The following is a 16,749-nucleotide window of genomic DNA, read 5'->3' on the forward strand; positions in this document are numbered from 1 at the left end:
CCAGAGCACTGCTCCTAGCCTCCGCGGATCCCAGCGGAAGCGGGGCTCAGAGACTTAGCGTGCTTCACCCCTCCTTTTGCAGCCAGGTCCCTGAAAGGGCCAAGATGTTTATGGCTGAAAACCAGCGTTTGTGGATACCTAATCTGGTTAGTGTATATTTCAAATCAGTAAAGGATTGTACATTATTTAAAAGGTTCTCCCCCAAGAAAGCCTGCAGTTTAAGTAGGTCAGTTTAATCATTTATCAAAATATGCGGTTTTGCGTGGCAGTTCACCCTTGAAAAGTGACGGCAATTTGGTAGCCCCATGCTGGCATAGCACTTGAGCCAAGAAGTTTCAAAGTTGGTCAGCATGGTACAAGCTGGGTCTATTGAAAGACACACACATAGACATACACACGCATGGCTGCACACACACGCACCCCTGCAAAAAATATTAGCTGGGCGTGGTGGCATACATTTGTAATCCCAGCTATTTAGGAGGCTGAGGCAGGAGAATCACTTGAATCCAGGAGGTGGAGGTTGCAGTGAGCCGAGATCACACCAGTGCATGCCAGTCTGGGCAACAGAGCAAGACTCTGTCAAAAAAAAAAAAAGAAGCTAGACTTTCATATATGCTTCTACATTCAAAGATATTTGGAAAACTAAAAATTCATTCTTCTCACTAATTGTTTTTTTTTTTTCTTTTGGAACACAGAACAGTCACTGAGACACTTGCCCACCTACACTCTACCCTGTGGAACCAGCACAGGTGGCCAGCAGGGGACCTCGATGCCACTTGGGCAAGCCACATCGGAGCAGGGAGGTGCAAGGAACCAGGGTCTGCCGGTCTCCCCTACTCCACCTTCTCCAGCCCACATCCCTCAGCAAGCCCCGCCCTCCTAGCACCCCGGCAAGATGAGGTGGCCCTCAGCTTGGTGCAGGCCTGTGCCAGGGTCCTCTGCTGGGGGTCTGGGCTCTGAGGACGGTCTCGGGTGGTTTGGGCTCCCTGCCTCTGCTGGAGAACAGGAAGACGGAGTCCTGATCATGCTCCCCACAGCTCCATCTGGGCGGGTGGGAGCTGGAACACCCTGGACTCTGGAAGCCAGCATGCTGGTCACGGCTCAGCCATGTCCGGCGGGCGTTCTGTCTCTCACAGCCACAAAGGCCTTGGCAGACCGGGGTAGGGGGAGGAGGGAGGAAGGTCTGCAAGCCAGGCTCCCTGGGGCACAGGCCGTGTGCAAGTCAGGAGACCATGTGAGAGCTCTGCCTCGCAGCCAGGAGGCCTGTGGAGGAAGAGAAGCAGGGTTAGCTCGGCCAGTCCAAATCCCGCTGCTGGACATGACAGGGTGGCAGCCAAGAACAAGCACTGGTCAGAGTCCGTTCTATGACCAGGGAAGGGGCTTTTGTCTCCGCCTCTGAGGGCTGGAGGGCACTGGGCACAGCACACGCGTGGGGCCGCCACTGGTGCCGCCTCCAACCCAGGATCACTTTCAGGCTGAAGGCTGCCTCGCCCCAGGCAGGACATGCATTGTGTGACACTGAAAACTGCCCACAAACAGGCCTCTGTCCTGACCCATGCTGCAACCAGAGGAAGCTCAAGAACAGCATGCACTGGGGAGGAAGCCAGACACCAATGGCCACAGCGGAGGGTCGACTGTTACAGAATGTTCAGAACAGACCAATCCACAGACAGAAAGGGGCTCGTGGGGGCCAGGAGCTAGGGAAAGGGACGGTGGGAGAGTGACTGCTAAGGGGGATGACAGAATGTTTTAGATTAGAGTCAAAAGCTGTGTGACCTTGGATACACTAAAAGTCAATGAATTATACCCTCACACATGAGACTTAGCGCAAGAACTCTGGCAATCCAAAAAGACACTGTGTTCCCTCAGAAGACCCAGGCCTGCGGAGGGACGTGAGGCGCAGCCCTGACGCCCAGCTCAGTCGCCAACACCTGATCTGGGGAAAACTTGAGTGATGAAAACCGCGAAGCTGTACCTGTGTGCTGGACGATTCCAGTCAGAGGCGAGCAAAAGCCACAGGCCCCTCCCCGACTTCCTGAGCCCGGAATCGGGTTGCGTGCCCGTGACTGACAGGCAAGGCTCCGCCTTACTCCCCACCCCTTTAGCACCTCTTAACTGCCGATTGGCGGGATCGGCTTGGTCTCAGCGCTGATTGGTAGCTTGTGGCAACCAAGGGCTACGGGCTGGCGCTTTGCCCTCCACCACAGCTCACCCCGAGGAGCGCCGAGAGGACGTCCGGCCACAGTTGACAACGCGGCAGGAGAGCACGTGAGACTGGAGAGCACTGGGAGCCTTTGCCTTTGTCGTGCAGCATGAAACCCTTGTAAACCCTCTGCCCAAAACCTTCATATTTTAGCATGGAAGACTCCCAATCCCCTCACCCTGAGAAGCTCCAAATCTTGGCAGCCTCCAGATACACCAAATCCTTTCACCTCGAGGGAATTTTTTTTTTTTTTAAGATGGAGTCTCGCCCTGTAACCGGTCACTGCAACCCCTTGAGGGACTTTAAATCCCCTCAGCATAAAACTCCCGAAGTACCTCAGCTTCAGAGACCCCAAATCCCTTTACCCAGAGGAACACCGAATCTCCTAATGATTAGATCCCCAAATATTCGGAGCCTGAGGAGCCACAATTCCCCTCACCCTAAAGCACCCCAAACCCCTCAGCCTGAGGAACCCTAAATATCTCACCCACAGAGAGACCAAATTTCTCCAACCTCAGATAACCTAAATACTCAGCCTGAAATCTCAATCCCTTTAACTTCAAGGACTAAATAACTTCAGCGTCAGAGACCCTAAAGCCCCTTAATGAGAGACCCAAATCTTCACCTGAGACCCAGAATTTCCTCAGCCTCAAAGATCCCAAATTCTTTCATCTGGAGGAACTCCAAATCCCTTAACCTTTCCAAGCCTATAGGATTCCAAATCCTTTCATCCAGAGGAATCCCAAATCCCCTCAAATCCTGTCAACTTGAGCACCCCAAATTTCAACCTAAAAGACGCCACATCTCATTCTGAAAAACCACAAAAACTGTCAGCCTGAGGGATGCCAAAGCTCCTCAGCTCGAGACGCCAAATTTCCTCAATCTCAGAAACCCCAGTTTCTTCAGCCTAAGACACCTCAAATCCCCTCAGCCTGAGGGACCCCAAATCTCAGCCTGAGAGATAGCTGCCCCTTAGAGATGCATGCTGCTTTACTCCTGGATTTTTCCTGAATCCCCAGGAACATTCCTCATTTTTATTTTGCCTTGCTGAAACAAAACCCTGCTCCTCAGTGTGACCCAAATCCCACCAGTCAGGGGGCCTCAAGTTTGCCTTAGGACTCCTCTGGCTCTCACACGTTAGGACTCCCCTCAAACACCCATAGCTACAACCCTCCCGGCCACTGTGCCACCCTTCTCCCCCTCTCCAAATAAGCCAAGCTGAAGCGGAACTGAAAGAACAAAATCCAGCTTACATTAGGTGGTAGTTCATGGCCAGCAGAGACCTTCCCATCCCATAAGTACCCCCAAACCTCCCTGAGGTGCTCAAGACCTCACCAGGAACCCACATCTTCCTACTCTGAACACCCCAGCCAAATGAAGAAGACAGAACCTGGTTCTGGGTAGTGTTCAGGGCTGTTGCCCCCTCTTAGCACCTTCTCCTTCCACAGGAGCCTTTGGTTTAGGACCTGAGAGAATCAGGCCCTTCCCACACTTGCAAATGAAGCAGGGCTTTCTACACAGGGACTGCTCTGCGTCAGCAGAGAGCTAGGAAAATGCTCGGTGTCTTCTCAGTTAAACAGGATGCAATCTGGAGAAGAAGGGAAAGTCTTTACGTTTCACAGAGACTCCCAGAGGCCCCAGGCCAAGCCCTACACACAGGGTAGAGGAAAAGCACCCACTCAACGTGTACTAGTAAATCACTGATGGACTCTGTTACTTCCTCTAGGTAAATGATGCCTTCAAAGACATTGCCATATACTTCTCCAAGGAATAATGGGCAGAGATGGGAGACTGGGAGAAAACTCGCTATAGGAATGTGAAAAGGAACTATAATTCACTGATTGCTATAGGTAACCAGAGTGCTAGGCCTATACCAGCCTGAGAAACAAAACAGGTCTTTGGTCCTGTGTTATTTCAGTTCTCAGGTAGTGGTATCTGCCCGCAGTTCCCTTTTGTATGAAGAAAAATCTGGAGGGAAATTGTGTTCTTTTGTGTCAGTGTGGGGCTGAGTGTGGATACTGACCATGCAGAAGTCACATCTTGACCTTGTTCAGGACTCTGCCAGCTCTTCAGACTGAGCCACACTGGCTTTGTGGTCCTTTCCACTGCCACTGCCCTTTGTTCCTCTGCCCAGCTCTTCCCTTTTAGAACAGAATTTTTCCTTAATTTCAGGTCTCAGAGCCACTCGACCAGCTTTCATTTGTCACCGAAGGCAGGCCATCAAACTCCAGGTGGATGACACTGAAGATTCTGATGAAGAATGGACACCTAGGCAGCAAGGTAAGAGGAAAGTAGGATTTTTTATTTTTTTATTTTTATTATTTTTGAAACAGAGTCTTGCCCTGTCACCCAGGCTGGAGTACAGTGGTGCAATCTCAGCTGACTGCAGCCTCTGCCTCCTGGGTTCAAGCAATTCTCCCACCTCAGCCTCTCGAGTAGCTGGGACATGGTGGCGCACACCACCATGAGCCACCGTGCATAGCCCCCAGTAAGATTTAGAGCAGGCGTCCCCAAACTGCGGCCCCCTGAGGCCATTTATCCAGCCCCCACCGGACTTCAGGAAGGGGCACCTCTTTCACTGGTGGTCAGTGAGAGGAGCACAGTATGTGGTGGCCCTCCAATGGTCTGAGGGACAGTGAACTGGCCCCTCATGTAAAAAGTTTGGGGACGCCTGATTTAGAGTGACCTCTGGCACGGTGGCTCACACCTGAAATCCCAGCACTTTGGGAGGCCAAGGTAGGAGTATCACTTGAGGTCTGGAGTTTGAGACCAGCTTAGCGAATGTGGTGAAACCCCTGTCTCTATTAAACACACCAAAAAAAAAAAAAAAAAAAAAAAATTAGCTGGGCGTGGTGGTGGGTGCCCGTAATCCCAGATACTCAGGAGGCTGAGGCTGGAGAAGTGAGTGGCTCACTGCAACCTCTGTGTCCTGGGTTCAAGCAATACTTCTGCCTCAGCCTCCCAAGTAGCTGGGACTACAGGTGCCCACCACCACACCCAGCTAATGAATCTTTATAATTTTCTATATGTAAGATCATGTCATCTGCAAATAGAGATAATTTTACTTCTTTCTTTCAATTTGGATGCCTTTTATTTCTTTACCTTGCCTAATTGCTCTGGCTTTAACTTCCAGCACTGTGTTGAATAGAAGTAGCAAGACTGGAAATCCTTACCTTGTTTATGACCTCAGAAGAAAGGCTTTCATTTTTCATCATCGACTATGATGTTAAAAATGGACCTTTTATGTTGAGGTGATTTCCTTCTATTCCTAGGTTGTTCAATGTGTTTGTCATGAAAGGCCAATTTACATTTAAAAAATAAATGTAATAGATACGTCATGAATATAGGATGAAACAAAGATGAAGTTTCATCTATCTTTTTTTTAATCTTGAGAAAATCAGCGATGCCCCAATAGAAGCATAGGCCTTAATGATACCTCAGAAAACATTTTCAGATCACCCTCAGATAATACTTGGAATCATCACTCTCTGGTTCAGAATTCTCTGTCTCTAATGAGAGTCTCCAGAGTTGAGCCAGGCATGGTGGCTCATGCTTGTAATCCTAGCACTTTGGAAGGCCAAGGTGGGTGGATCACCTGAGGTCAGGAATTCAAGACCAGCATGGCCAACATGGAGAAACCCTGTCTCTACTATAAGTACAAAAATTAGCCAGCTGTGGTGTCACACACCTGTAGTTCCCAACAACTTGGGAGGCCGAAGCAGGAGAATCACTTGAACTTGAGAGGCAGAGGTTGCCGTGAGCTGAGATTGTGCCACTGCACCACAGCTTGGGCCACAGAGGAAGACTTCATCTCAAAAAAGAAAGAAAAAGAAAACCTCCAGAGTTTGGAAATATTTACCAACCAAACCACTGATTTCTCCTCACCTTTTAGTCAAACCTCCTGGGATGGCCTTCAGAGTGGAACAGAGTAAATACCAGAAGGTAAGTATTTCCCAAATCCTACTGACAAGAAATCTTCCTCCTAGATCCAACACAGGTAAAAGGAGAATGTACAGAGTGTCCTAGGAACTACTGCCTTTCTTTCCTGATCTCTCTTGCACAATGTCTGCTGCCATCATTATTTTAACAGTTAATAAGTACAGTAGTAATAATCACTACTGTAGTGTTATTTTCTCAATATTTAAGACTTTAAGCTTTTTACATGAGTAAACTTCATATATCATACCTATTTAACTTTACATATAGTTCCTATTAAGTAGCTGCTGTAACTATAGCCATTTTCTCGATGAGAAAACTGTCATATAAAAATGTGCAATTATGTGCCTGGAATCACATGCAGTCTAATCGAAAACTCCTTCTCTAAAGCACTTACGAGATCCTTAAAAGTTTCTTAGTTTTATAAAGTTTATCCTGCCTTACCCATATATCTTTGCATCATTCATTCAACTGACTTTTCAACCTCAGATTTTCTCTGTTATAGTACAGTGAGATTTATACTAAAACACTCTGATTAAGAGAAGCTTCCGAGTAAATAGACAATTCATACTGTGACAGTCCCAGAAGGAGATAGGGTCCCTCCCCTCATAAGGGACCCATTCTGATCAGAGGAAGCAGCTTCCAGCCCTGAGGAGTTTAAGGTTTGAAGACTGAGAAACAACAAACAAGAAAATTGTTTAGGACTTCGTATAGGTTACACCTAGCAAGAAAAAATATATTCTGGAACTGATTTCAAATGCTCATTCCTGTAGAAGGCAGTAACAGCTCCTTCCTCTGGACTCCAGTAAGGGAACTCTCATGCTGTCTGGAATCATTTGTTTATCCTGTCTGCTGCCTCTGTACTGTGAGCTCTTCAGGAGTCTGGTCCATACCTGATTCTTCTCAGAACTCCTAAGCCTGGCTCAGGGCCTCTGAGCCTCCTGACTGTTTTCTGAATGAGTGATTCCAAATTTATGAATTAAACTATAGGTGACAGGGTCAAGGAATGCTGAAAATATCTTTGAGTTAGATTTCAACTGTAGAGATGATATCAGGACTATGAGAAAATATTTGTTTGTTTGTTTGTTTGTTTGTTTTTGGGGGTGAAGGGATTTGAGAGAAACAGGGTCTCACTCTTTCACCCATGCTGGAGTGCAATGGCTCAATCTCAGTTCACTGCAACCTCCATCTTCTAGGTAAGTGATATCCTACCGCCTCAGCCTCCTGAGTAGCTGGGACAACAAGCGTGCACCACCACACCTGGCTAATACTTGCATTTTTTCATAAAGACACTGTTTTGTCATGTGGCTCATGCAAGCCTTGAACTCCTGGGCTCAAGCAATCCTTCCACCTCGGCCTCCCAAAGTGCTGAGATTACAGATGTGAGCCACCACACCCAGTCTGTGAGAAGAATTATTTATTTTATTTTATTGAGACAGAGTTTCACTTTTGTCACCCAGGCTGGAGTGCAGTGATGTGATCTTGGCTCACAGCAAGCTCCACCTCCTGGGTCCAAGTGATTCTCCTGCCTCAGCCTCCCGAGTAGCTAGGATTACAGGCACCCACCACCATGCCTAGCTAGTATTTCGTATTTTTCATAGAGGTGAGGTTGGCCAGGCTGGTCTTAAACTCCTGACCTTAGGTGATCCACCTGCCTCAGCCCCCACAAAGCACTGGCATTACAGGTGTGCACCACCACACCCAGCCAAAAAAAAATTATTACTCTCACATTCGTACTGTATTAAGTAGCTCACGAAACACTTCGGTGAACATTATTATCTTTCATATTCCATATAATATTAAGAATTAGCAGCAGGCCTGGTGGCTCACACCTGTCATTCCAGAACTTTGGGAGGTGAGGGTGGGCAGATCACCTGAGGTCAGGATTTTGAGACCAGCCTGACCAAAATGGTGAAACCCCATCTCTACTAAAACTACAAAAATTAGCCAGGCGTGGTGGTGGATGCCTGCAATCCCGGCTACTCAGGAGGCTGAAGCAGAATTGCTTGAATCCAGGAGGTAGAGGCTGCAGTAAGCTGAGATTGTGCCACTGCACTCCAGCCTACATGACAGAGCAAGACTCCCTCTCCAAAAAAGAAAGAAAGAAAGAAAGAATTAGCATTGGCCAGGCATGGTGGCACACACCTATAATCCCAGCACTTTGGGAGGTCAAGATGGGTAGATAAATTGTGGTGAGGAGTTCAAGACCAGCCTGCCCAACCTAGTGAAACCTTGTCTCTAATAAAAATAGAAAAATTAGCTGGGCATGGTGGTGCACACCTGTAGTCCCAGCTACCCAGGAGGCTGAGGCAGGAGAATTGCTTGAACCCGGGAGATGGACATTGCAGTGAGCTGAGATCACACCACAACACTCCAGATTGGGTGACAGAATGAAACTCCATTTCACCAACAAATACAATAAAATAAGTGTTAGCCAGGTGTAGTGGCACATGCCAGTAATCCCAGCTTCTCGGGAGGCTGCAGCCAGAGAATCTCTTGAATACGGGAGGCGGAGGCTGCAGTGACTTGAGGTCGTGACAGTGCACTCCATCCTAGGCAATAGAGTGAGACTCCCTCTCAAAAAAATTAGCATGTATGCCAGTTTCTGGATTGGGAAACTAAAGAGAATTAGCTAACAATACACCCTTATTCCAGCAGACAAGCAGAACTGGTACAGGAATAAGTAATTCCAAAACCAAATATTCTTCCCAGGATATGGCAATGTGCAACTCTGATGTCACTTTCTTAGTTGTCTAGATACATTTTTGCCAGTCATCTCTGTTCTGTTCCCAACCTTACTGCTCTTTTACCTCATTTTCCAGATGTGCCTCGTCCCTCTGTGTTTTCCCACATTTGCCCTTCCATCAAATGTCTACTAGTTTATAGAAGATTCCCTCCTTCTCTCTGTTAGCCCTTACCCTCTTCTTTCACAGACCTGTTGATTCTCCAGATAGTCTTCCCAAGTTTTCTTCCTCCCTCCCTTTAACTTCTATAGAGAATTTTGAGGGAAAGTTGAAGGAAAGAGCCTTAAGACATAGATTATAGTCCCAGATTCACTACCCACTTAGACCTTCTCTTTTCCCTCTAGTATTTAGATACTCTAGGTATTTCCAAGGTTTGAAGCATTAACTAGAGTCATGCATATGAAAAGATGTTGCAAGCCTTAAAGAACTAAAGAAATGCATGTTGTCATTTAATATGTGACTCACATTCAAGGGAATGCCCAAGGCGTCATTCAGCAATGAATCTAGTTTGAAGAAATTGTCTGATACGGCAAATGTACTGAATACAAGTGTCTCAGAGCAGGCTCAGAGACCAGTGTCCCCTCCTGGAGAAGCGAGTACCTCTGGACAGCACTCTAGAGTAAAACCAGGTAAGAAAAAAATATTTAGGGGGACTTCAATCCTTCTATGTCCTCTAGAAAGGTTGATGAGTATGGTCTGCATATGTGGGGTAGAGTTTGGATAGCCTGGGCTTAAGCTGGACTCAGTTGTGAGACCAGAAGTTAGATGCAGTATTTTGTTAAAATTATTTATTTATTTGTTCACTGAGACCAATCTCACTCTGTCGCCCAGGCTGAGTGCAGTGGCATGATTTTGGTACACTGCAACCTCTGCCTCCCAGGTAATAACAAGTCTCATGCTTCAGTCACCCAAGTAGCTGGAATTATAGGTATGCACCACCAAGCTCAGCTAATTTTTGTATTTTTAGTAGAGACAGGGTATCACCATATTGGCCAGGCTGGTTTCGAACTCCTGGTCAAGTGACCTGCTCACCTCAGCCTCCCAAAATGCTGGGACTACAGGCTTGAGCCACCATGTCTGGCCTTGGATACAGTATTGAATAGCATGTAAGAACATTAATTTTGAAGTCACTCACTTGGGTTATAATCCACATAGAAGCATTGGGGCCCTGGACAAATCTTATAAAACCTCTGAGCTCTTGAATGGTAATCTGTAAAATGAGATCAAGTACATATAGTTCATATATTATTTGAAATAATTAAATACAAATGAATTGATACGTGCAAAGTGTTCAATAAGTACTTCTCTGATAATTGATATTCCTTTGTGCATTTCTGCATTTCCTCTTCCATAAAATGTCTATTAGTTTATAGAATATCCCCTGTAGAGACCATATTTTCTTAGTGTTGTATGTCCAAACTTTGTTCAATGCCTAAGATATAATGTGCCCTCAAGAAATATTTTCTTAAGGACTAAAGGCATGAATGAAACACTTTACAAGTAGAAAGGATGGGAGGTTAACGAGATAATGGGAACGGTCAGAACTAAAATTGAATAGGCCAGGTGCAGTGGCTCACGCCTGTAATCCCAGCACTTTGGGAGGCCGAGGTAGGTGGATCATGAGGTCAAGAGATCGAGACCAACCCGGTCAACATGGTGAAAACCCGTCTCTACTAAAAATACAAAAAATTAGCTGGGCATGGTGGCACGTGCCTATAATCCCAGCTACTCAGGAGGCTGAGGCAGGAGAATTGCCCGAACCCAGGAGGTGGAGGTTGCGGTGAGCTGAGATTGTGCCATTGCACTCCAGCCTGGGTAACAAGAGTGAAACTCTGTCTCAAAAAAAGAAAAAAAAAAAAAAAAAAAAAAAGAATAGGCATCTGCAGTCAGTGTGGGTGTGGGATCTAAGTCCCTCTAAAGCAGTAAAGAGGGGGGACTGGAATATGTAGCAAGGTAGATCCTCATTTGATGGCAGGAGATTTTACATTTTCTTATGAAACAGGGATGAACACCCCAGTCTCCCAATTTTACTCATTTCCTTTTCTCCAACCTAGAACTAAGGAGGAAGGAGACTGAAGGAAAGAGGTATAACCTGCGAGAAAGAAAGGGTCATGCATACAAAGAGGTCAGCGAGCCCCAGGATGACGACTGCCTCTGTAAGTGAACCTCTCAGCCACTCCCACAGTTGGCTGTTATGTCCTGGTGCAATAATTTCATCATTTGACCCCCAAATCATTCCCTTACTATAATGAGTTAGAGTACAGGACTGTGGGTAAGTAATGTAAGTGCCGAGCTCTTTCTGAAGCCCTTATATCAAGGAACTTGGATTATAACTTTCCTAATCCCTGCTGCCCTCGCTTCCAGATTGTGAGATGTGTCAGAACTTCTTCATTGACAGCTGTGCTGTTCATGGGCCCCCGACATTTGTGAAGGACAGCGCAGTGGACAAGGGGCATCCCAACCATGCAGCCCTCAGCCTGCCCCCTGGACTGCGAATTGGGCCATCAGGCATCCCTCAGGCTGGGCTTGGAGTATGGAATGAGGCCTCTGATCTGCCGCTGGGTCTGCACTTTGGACCCTATGAGGACCGAATTATAGAAGACGAAGAGGCAGCCAACAATGGATACTCCTGGCTGGTAAGAATTACCTGCTATTTCCCTTGTTCTGTCTTCCCACATCCCTTCTGTGCCTTTGCTGGGACAGCACCATCTTCATGTTAGGTTACAGGCAGAAATAACTTGGCTAGCTCTGTGTACTCAAGGGTCTTTGCATGAACATGGAACTTCTATTTAGAGGTCAGAGGGTATGTGGGAGGAGAGTGGTACAAAGACGACAAGTGCATCCTCCCTTGTGGGGCTTCTGCTCTGACTGGACAAATCAACTCAGATGTGCAGATGATGAATACGGTGCATACCATGTGGTCTGAACTGGCAGCTGAAGCCATGCAGGCCCAAAGGCCACTGATGACATGGAGTAAAATAATTCTTCTGATTTTTACTCTCTAAAAAGCCTTTACCTTATTTTTCTGAAACTCAGATCACCAAAGGGAGAAACTGCTATGAGTATGTGGATGGAAAGGATAAATCCTGGGCCAACTGGATGCGGTAAGGCCAGTGCTCTCTGAGTTTCAGAACCAACCTTCCTCTCTCACAATCCCAGATTTCCTTCCTTCTCATCATGGCACCTTCAATGATTTTCACATTCCGTGTTTCTGTTTTCTTCACACAGTGCTGTTTTATACCATCAACATTTAGAAATAAAAGTATAGATATTATGATTTATTGGTATCAAAACATAAATCTGTATGTTAGACAAAATTGAGGCAACAAGATAAACCTTGGGAAGCGTAGATTCACAGGGACACTGCATTCATGCTTTAATTTATGTAATCCACATTTATTAAGCACTTGGTATGTTCCAGGTTAGGAAGGGAAGTTCATACTTGAACAGATCATACAACCCATGTCCTATGTGGGGGATGTATTGCAGACGGACATGAAACATTTGGTTATAGGAACATTTAACCACAATTTTCTTATTTTTTTAAGAAGCACCTGCGTAAAATTAAAACCAAAGCCTAAGGAGACGTGAGCTGCTGGATGACCCACCCCTTTCCACAGTGGGCTCTAGTTTTGCCAAATAATTGGAAAATGAATAAACTATTATTGTTCTGTTATTGGGCCAAGAGAACTTCTAAGTTTCTCTGGAAACCTGGGGAAGGCAGGAGAACGGCACCTGGGTGAGCTGTAGGGTGATTGAGGAAGGACTCTCAAAGCAAGATGGACTAGGGCTGAATGTAGAATGATGTACGCTAATCTAGAAGCAGAGTTTGTGATCAAATACCAAGTTCTGTGGCATAAAAGGGAATTAATTTAAAGTTTAGAGAAGCTAGGCATTGATGTGTTTTATGGTCAATCAAGGTGGAGGTAAGTCCAGAGTTGGGCTTTGAAAAAATGGTTGATTGCGCACAGCAGTGACACATTCCAGGCAGCATGAGCACTGTTGTCAGATCGTAAGTTTATATGACCTTGTGAAAGAGATTTAGGAAAGAACAGAAGGCTCCCAGAGGAGTGGTGGGGGAGTGGTCAGCACTAGACCATGAGGGCCTAGACCAGCAGGTGATGGGCCCGACCTGGATCTGACAGATACTGAGAACTCACTGCCTCTTTTCTTTCCCTTTGCTGCCTTGACCCCAGGTATGTGAACTGTTCCCGGGATGATGAGGAGCAGAACTTTGTGGCCTTCCAGTACCACAGGCAGATCTTCTATAGAACCTGCTGAGTCATTAGGCCAGGCTGTGAACTGTTAGTCTGGTACGGGGATGAGTATGGCCAGAAACTGGGCAGCAAGTGGGGCAGCAAGTGGAAGAAAGAGCTTGTGGCAGGGAGAGGTAGGCATCACTATTACTCTTTTAAAAGGACAAGAAAGAATTATCCTTGAGAATTTTCATGGTTTAACTCTTAAGTAGAGTAAAATGACATCTACAGTCAGTAAAATTTCAGATCAGTGTCTTCCAAGATTAAAGATTCATGTTACACACCTTTGCCTCTTTGGAACGACTTTTATGTTTTTAAATTTTTGATTTTATATTCTAAGAACTTTATGCACAAAGTAAAGACAAAATCAAGTTCTCAAACAACTCCAGCTCTCCCAACAAGATAGTTTCTTCTGGCATTTCCTTTTTATTTCTTAATGATATGCATGTGTTATTCATTCATTCATTATCCCAGTTAGCTGCCATGTGAATTCCTACTCTGTGCCAGATGACATTGCACATAGACGCTGCCTCTGATGCTGCTTGCGATTGCCTAGTCTAGCTGATATGTAGAAAAGGCCCAAGATGTGGGGTTTCTGGATTTTTTTTAAGATGTAGTAAATAAAAGTTACAAAAAGTGTAAATACAAGTTGATCAAGACAATCAGAAAGCCTACTCTTGAACAGATTACATGTAAATTAGGGAACCATATGAATACATACAGACATATGTGTAATATCAGGCAGCGATTAGTGCTTTGAAGAAACTGAATCCCGGAAGAGTACCTGGGGATCAGTGTGAGGCGAGGGTAGAGTATGGCAGGGGACTGTCAGGGAAGCTTTTTCTCAGAAGACAGCATTTGAGAAGTGCACGTGCCTGCAGGCAAAGGGTTCTGGGCACTGGGCGCAGCTAGTGCATAGGTCCTGAGGCCAGAAAGACTTCAGCTTTGGCTCATTTTTGGAAAACAGACTGCAGTTGGTCATCCCCTCAGAGCTACTCCAGTTTCTGGGTGAGAGAGAACGGTGACAGGATGAAGGGGGGAGCACGGAGGTAAGCCTGATTAGGGATATTTTTTGAAGCAAGATTTCCTATTGTATTTGAAATGGGCTCAGACTGAATGAAATAAATCAAGCACAAATACTTGATATGCAGCCTGAAAAAGAGCATATTCTCATTTTATGATCTGTGGAATCTGAAATAAAAGCAGCCCATGCACCTAGTTGGAGCAGCAGGCCCTTTAGTCGGTGGGACCTGGACCACTCTGTGCTGGCCAACCTGAATCCCACTTGCTGATGGAGAACCAAGCACATAACAGTCCTCGATTAAATATGTCACTTTGAATGAGGAGACTCAAATTCAGATTTGCTCACACATCTTCTCTTTAACCACATTTGTGGATCTCCAGGTTGAGTGCTCCTAATCATTCTTTTCCCCTCCCTCTTAGGAAGTCTCTAAGGACAATCTCACCTAAGTCATCAAGAGTGTTATTTTTTAATAGAATAAAAATAGCTGAAGACCTTGTGTCAGTGAAAGTGCCCAGGGACCAGGGAGGAAGGATGTGGCAGAGGGTGATCAGGGAGGGATTTACAGGACTTGGAAGATACCTGTAGTGTGTGGGAAAGGTCACCGCAGTTCCATCTATGTGAGGAATGACATTGCCTCTGACGCTGCTTGAGGTTACCTAGTCTGGCTAATATATAGAGAAGGCCCAAGACGTGGGATTTCTGGATTTTGTAAGATGTAGTGAATAAAAGTGGAATGGAAAAATGGACTGTAAAGGTCCATCCAGCACTTGGTGGGAGCGAGCTTGCATTGTTAACATATGAAGAATGATTGGTTCTTCATTTGATCTTCATGACTTCATATGTGGTAAGGCCTGACCAAAAACCAAAAACTTTCTCTTTCAGAACCAAAGCCAGAGATTCATTCATGTCCCTCATGCTGCCTGGCCTTCTCAAGTCAGAAATTTCTCAGTCATCATGTGGAACACAATCATTCCTCTCAGAACTTCCCAGGAACATCTACAAGAAAACTACCCCAACCAGAGAATCCCTGCCCAGGGAAACAGGAAGAGGAGCAGCAATATTTTGATTCATGCAACTCTAATGACAAAACCAAAGGTCAAGAGATCAAAGAACGGTCCAAACTCTTGAATACAAGGACATGGTGGAGGGAGATTTCAAGGGCCTTTTCTAACCCACCCAAAGGACAAATGGGGAGCTCTAGAGTGGAAGAAAGAACGATGGAAGGTGAGTCCAGAACAGGCCAGAAAGTGAATCCAGTGGACACAGGCAAATTATTTGTGGAGGTGGGAATCTCAAGAATTGCAAAAGCCAAATATGGAGAGTGTGAGCAAGGTTTCAATGATATGTCAGATGTTACTGCACTGCACACCAGAGCACACACACGGGTGAGAAGCCCTATGTCTGCAGGGAGTGTGGGAAGGCCTTTAGCCGGAAGTCACCCCTCCTCACTCACCAGAGGACACACACAGGGGAGAAGCCCTATGTCTGCAGGGAGTGTGGGCAGGGCTTTAGCCATAAGTCAACCCTCCTTAGTCACCAGAAGACACACACAGGGGAGAAGCCCTATGTCTGCAGGGAGTGTGGGTGGGGCTTTAGCATTAAGTCAAACCTCCACAGACACCAGAGGACACACAGGGGAGAAGCCCTATGTCTGCAGGGAGTGTGGATGGAGCTTTAGCCAGAAGTCACACTTCCTCAGTCACCAGAGGACATACACAGGGAAGAAGCCCTATGTCTGCAGGGACTGTGGGCGGGCCTTTAGCCGGAAGTCACACCTCCTCAGACACCAGAGGACACACACAGGGGAGAAGCCCTATGTCTGCAGGGAGTGTGGGCGGGGCTTTAGCATTAAGTCAAACCTCCTCAGACACCAGAGGACACACATGGGGGAGAAGCCCTATGTCTGCAGGGAGTGTGGGCAGGGCTTTAGCCAGAAGTCACACCTCCTCAGTCACCAGAGGACACACACAGGGAAGAAGCCCTATGTCTGCAGGGAGTGCGGGCAGGCCTTTAGCCGGAAGTCACACCTCCTCAGACACCAGAGGGCACACACGGGGGAGAAGCCCTATATCTGCAGGGAGTGTGGGCGGGGCTTTAGCGTTAAGTCAAACCTCCTCAGACACCAGAGGACACACACAGCGGAGAAGCCCTATGTCTGCAGTGAGGATGAGTAAGTCATGAGTAACAAAACTCATCTCAATAGCCACAAGAAGACAAATGTGGTCACTACACACTTGCACACCCGAACTCTGGCTTCAGAGGAAGTCTACTGACCCCTTACATTCCCTGAGAATGTAAAGAGATCAGAAATAGATGATTAAACAATTCTGCCACTTTCATGACTAGAGATGAGGAAGAAAAACAGGAGAGTTTGTAAGTGTTCAGAGGAACGTCTACATGTGATTCATTCCCACGCTGCTCTCCTCCACTTTTTTTTTTTTTTTCCTGTTCTAATAAATTTTTTCTCCATACAAATCTGAAGCCCAAGTGTGTACACCTTATTCTTCCCCTGTCAGTGAAGGCAGAAGTATCCAGAAGGGTCACAGAGAACTCATCTGTTCAGCTCAAGTCTCCACAGGATTTCAA

General features: G+C 46.3%; 1 pseudogene; it reads left to right on the plus strand.

Annotated features, from left to right (window-relative positions):
- Nucleotides 1-895: 895 nt before the first annotated feature.
- LOC141582954 (histone-lysine N-methyltransferase PRDM9-like) lies at nucleotides 896-16,436 on the plus strand (annotated as a pseudogene).
- The last annotated feature ends 313 nt before the right edge of the window (nucleotides 16,437-16,749 follow it).

The sequence above is a fragment of the Saimiri boliviensis genome, chromosome Y, assembly GCF_048565385.1.
Source record: "Saimiri boliviensis isolate mSaiBol1 chromosome Y, mSaiBol1.pri, whole genome shotgun sequence".
NCBI lineage: Eukaryota > Metazoa > Chordata > Mammalia > Primates > Cebidae > Saimiri > Saimiri boliviensis.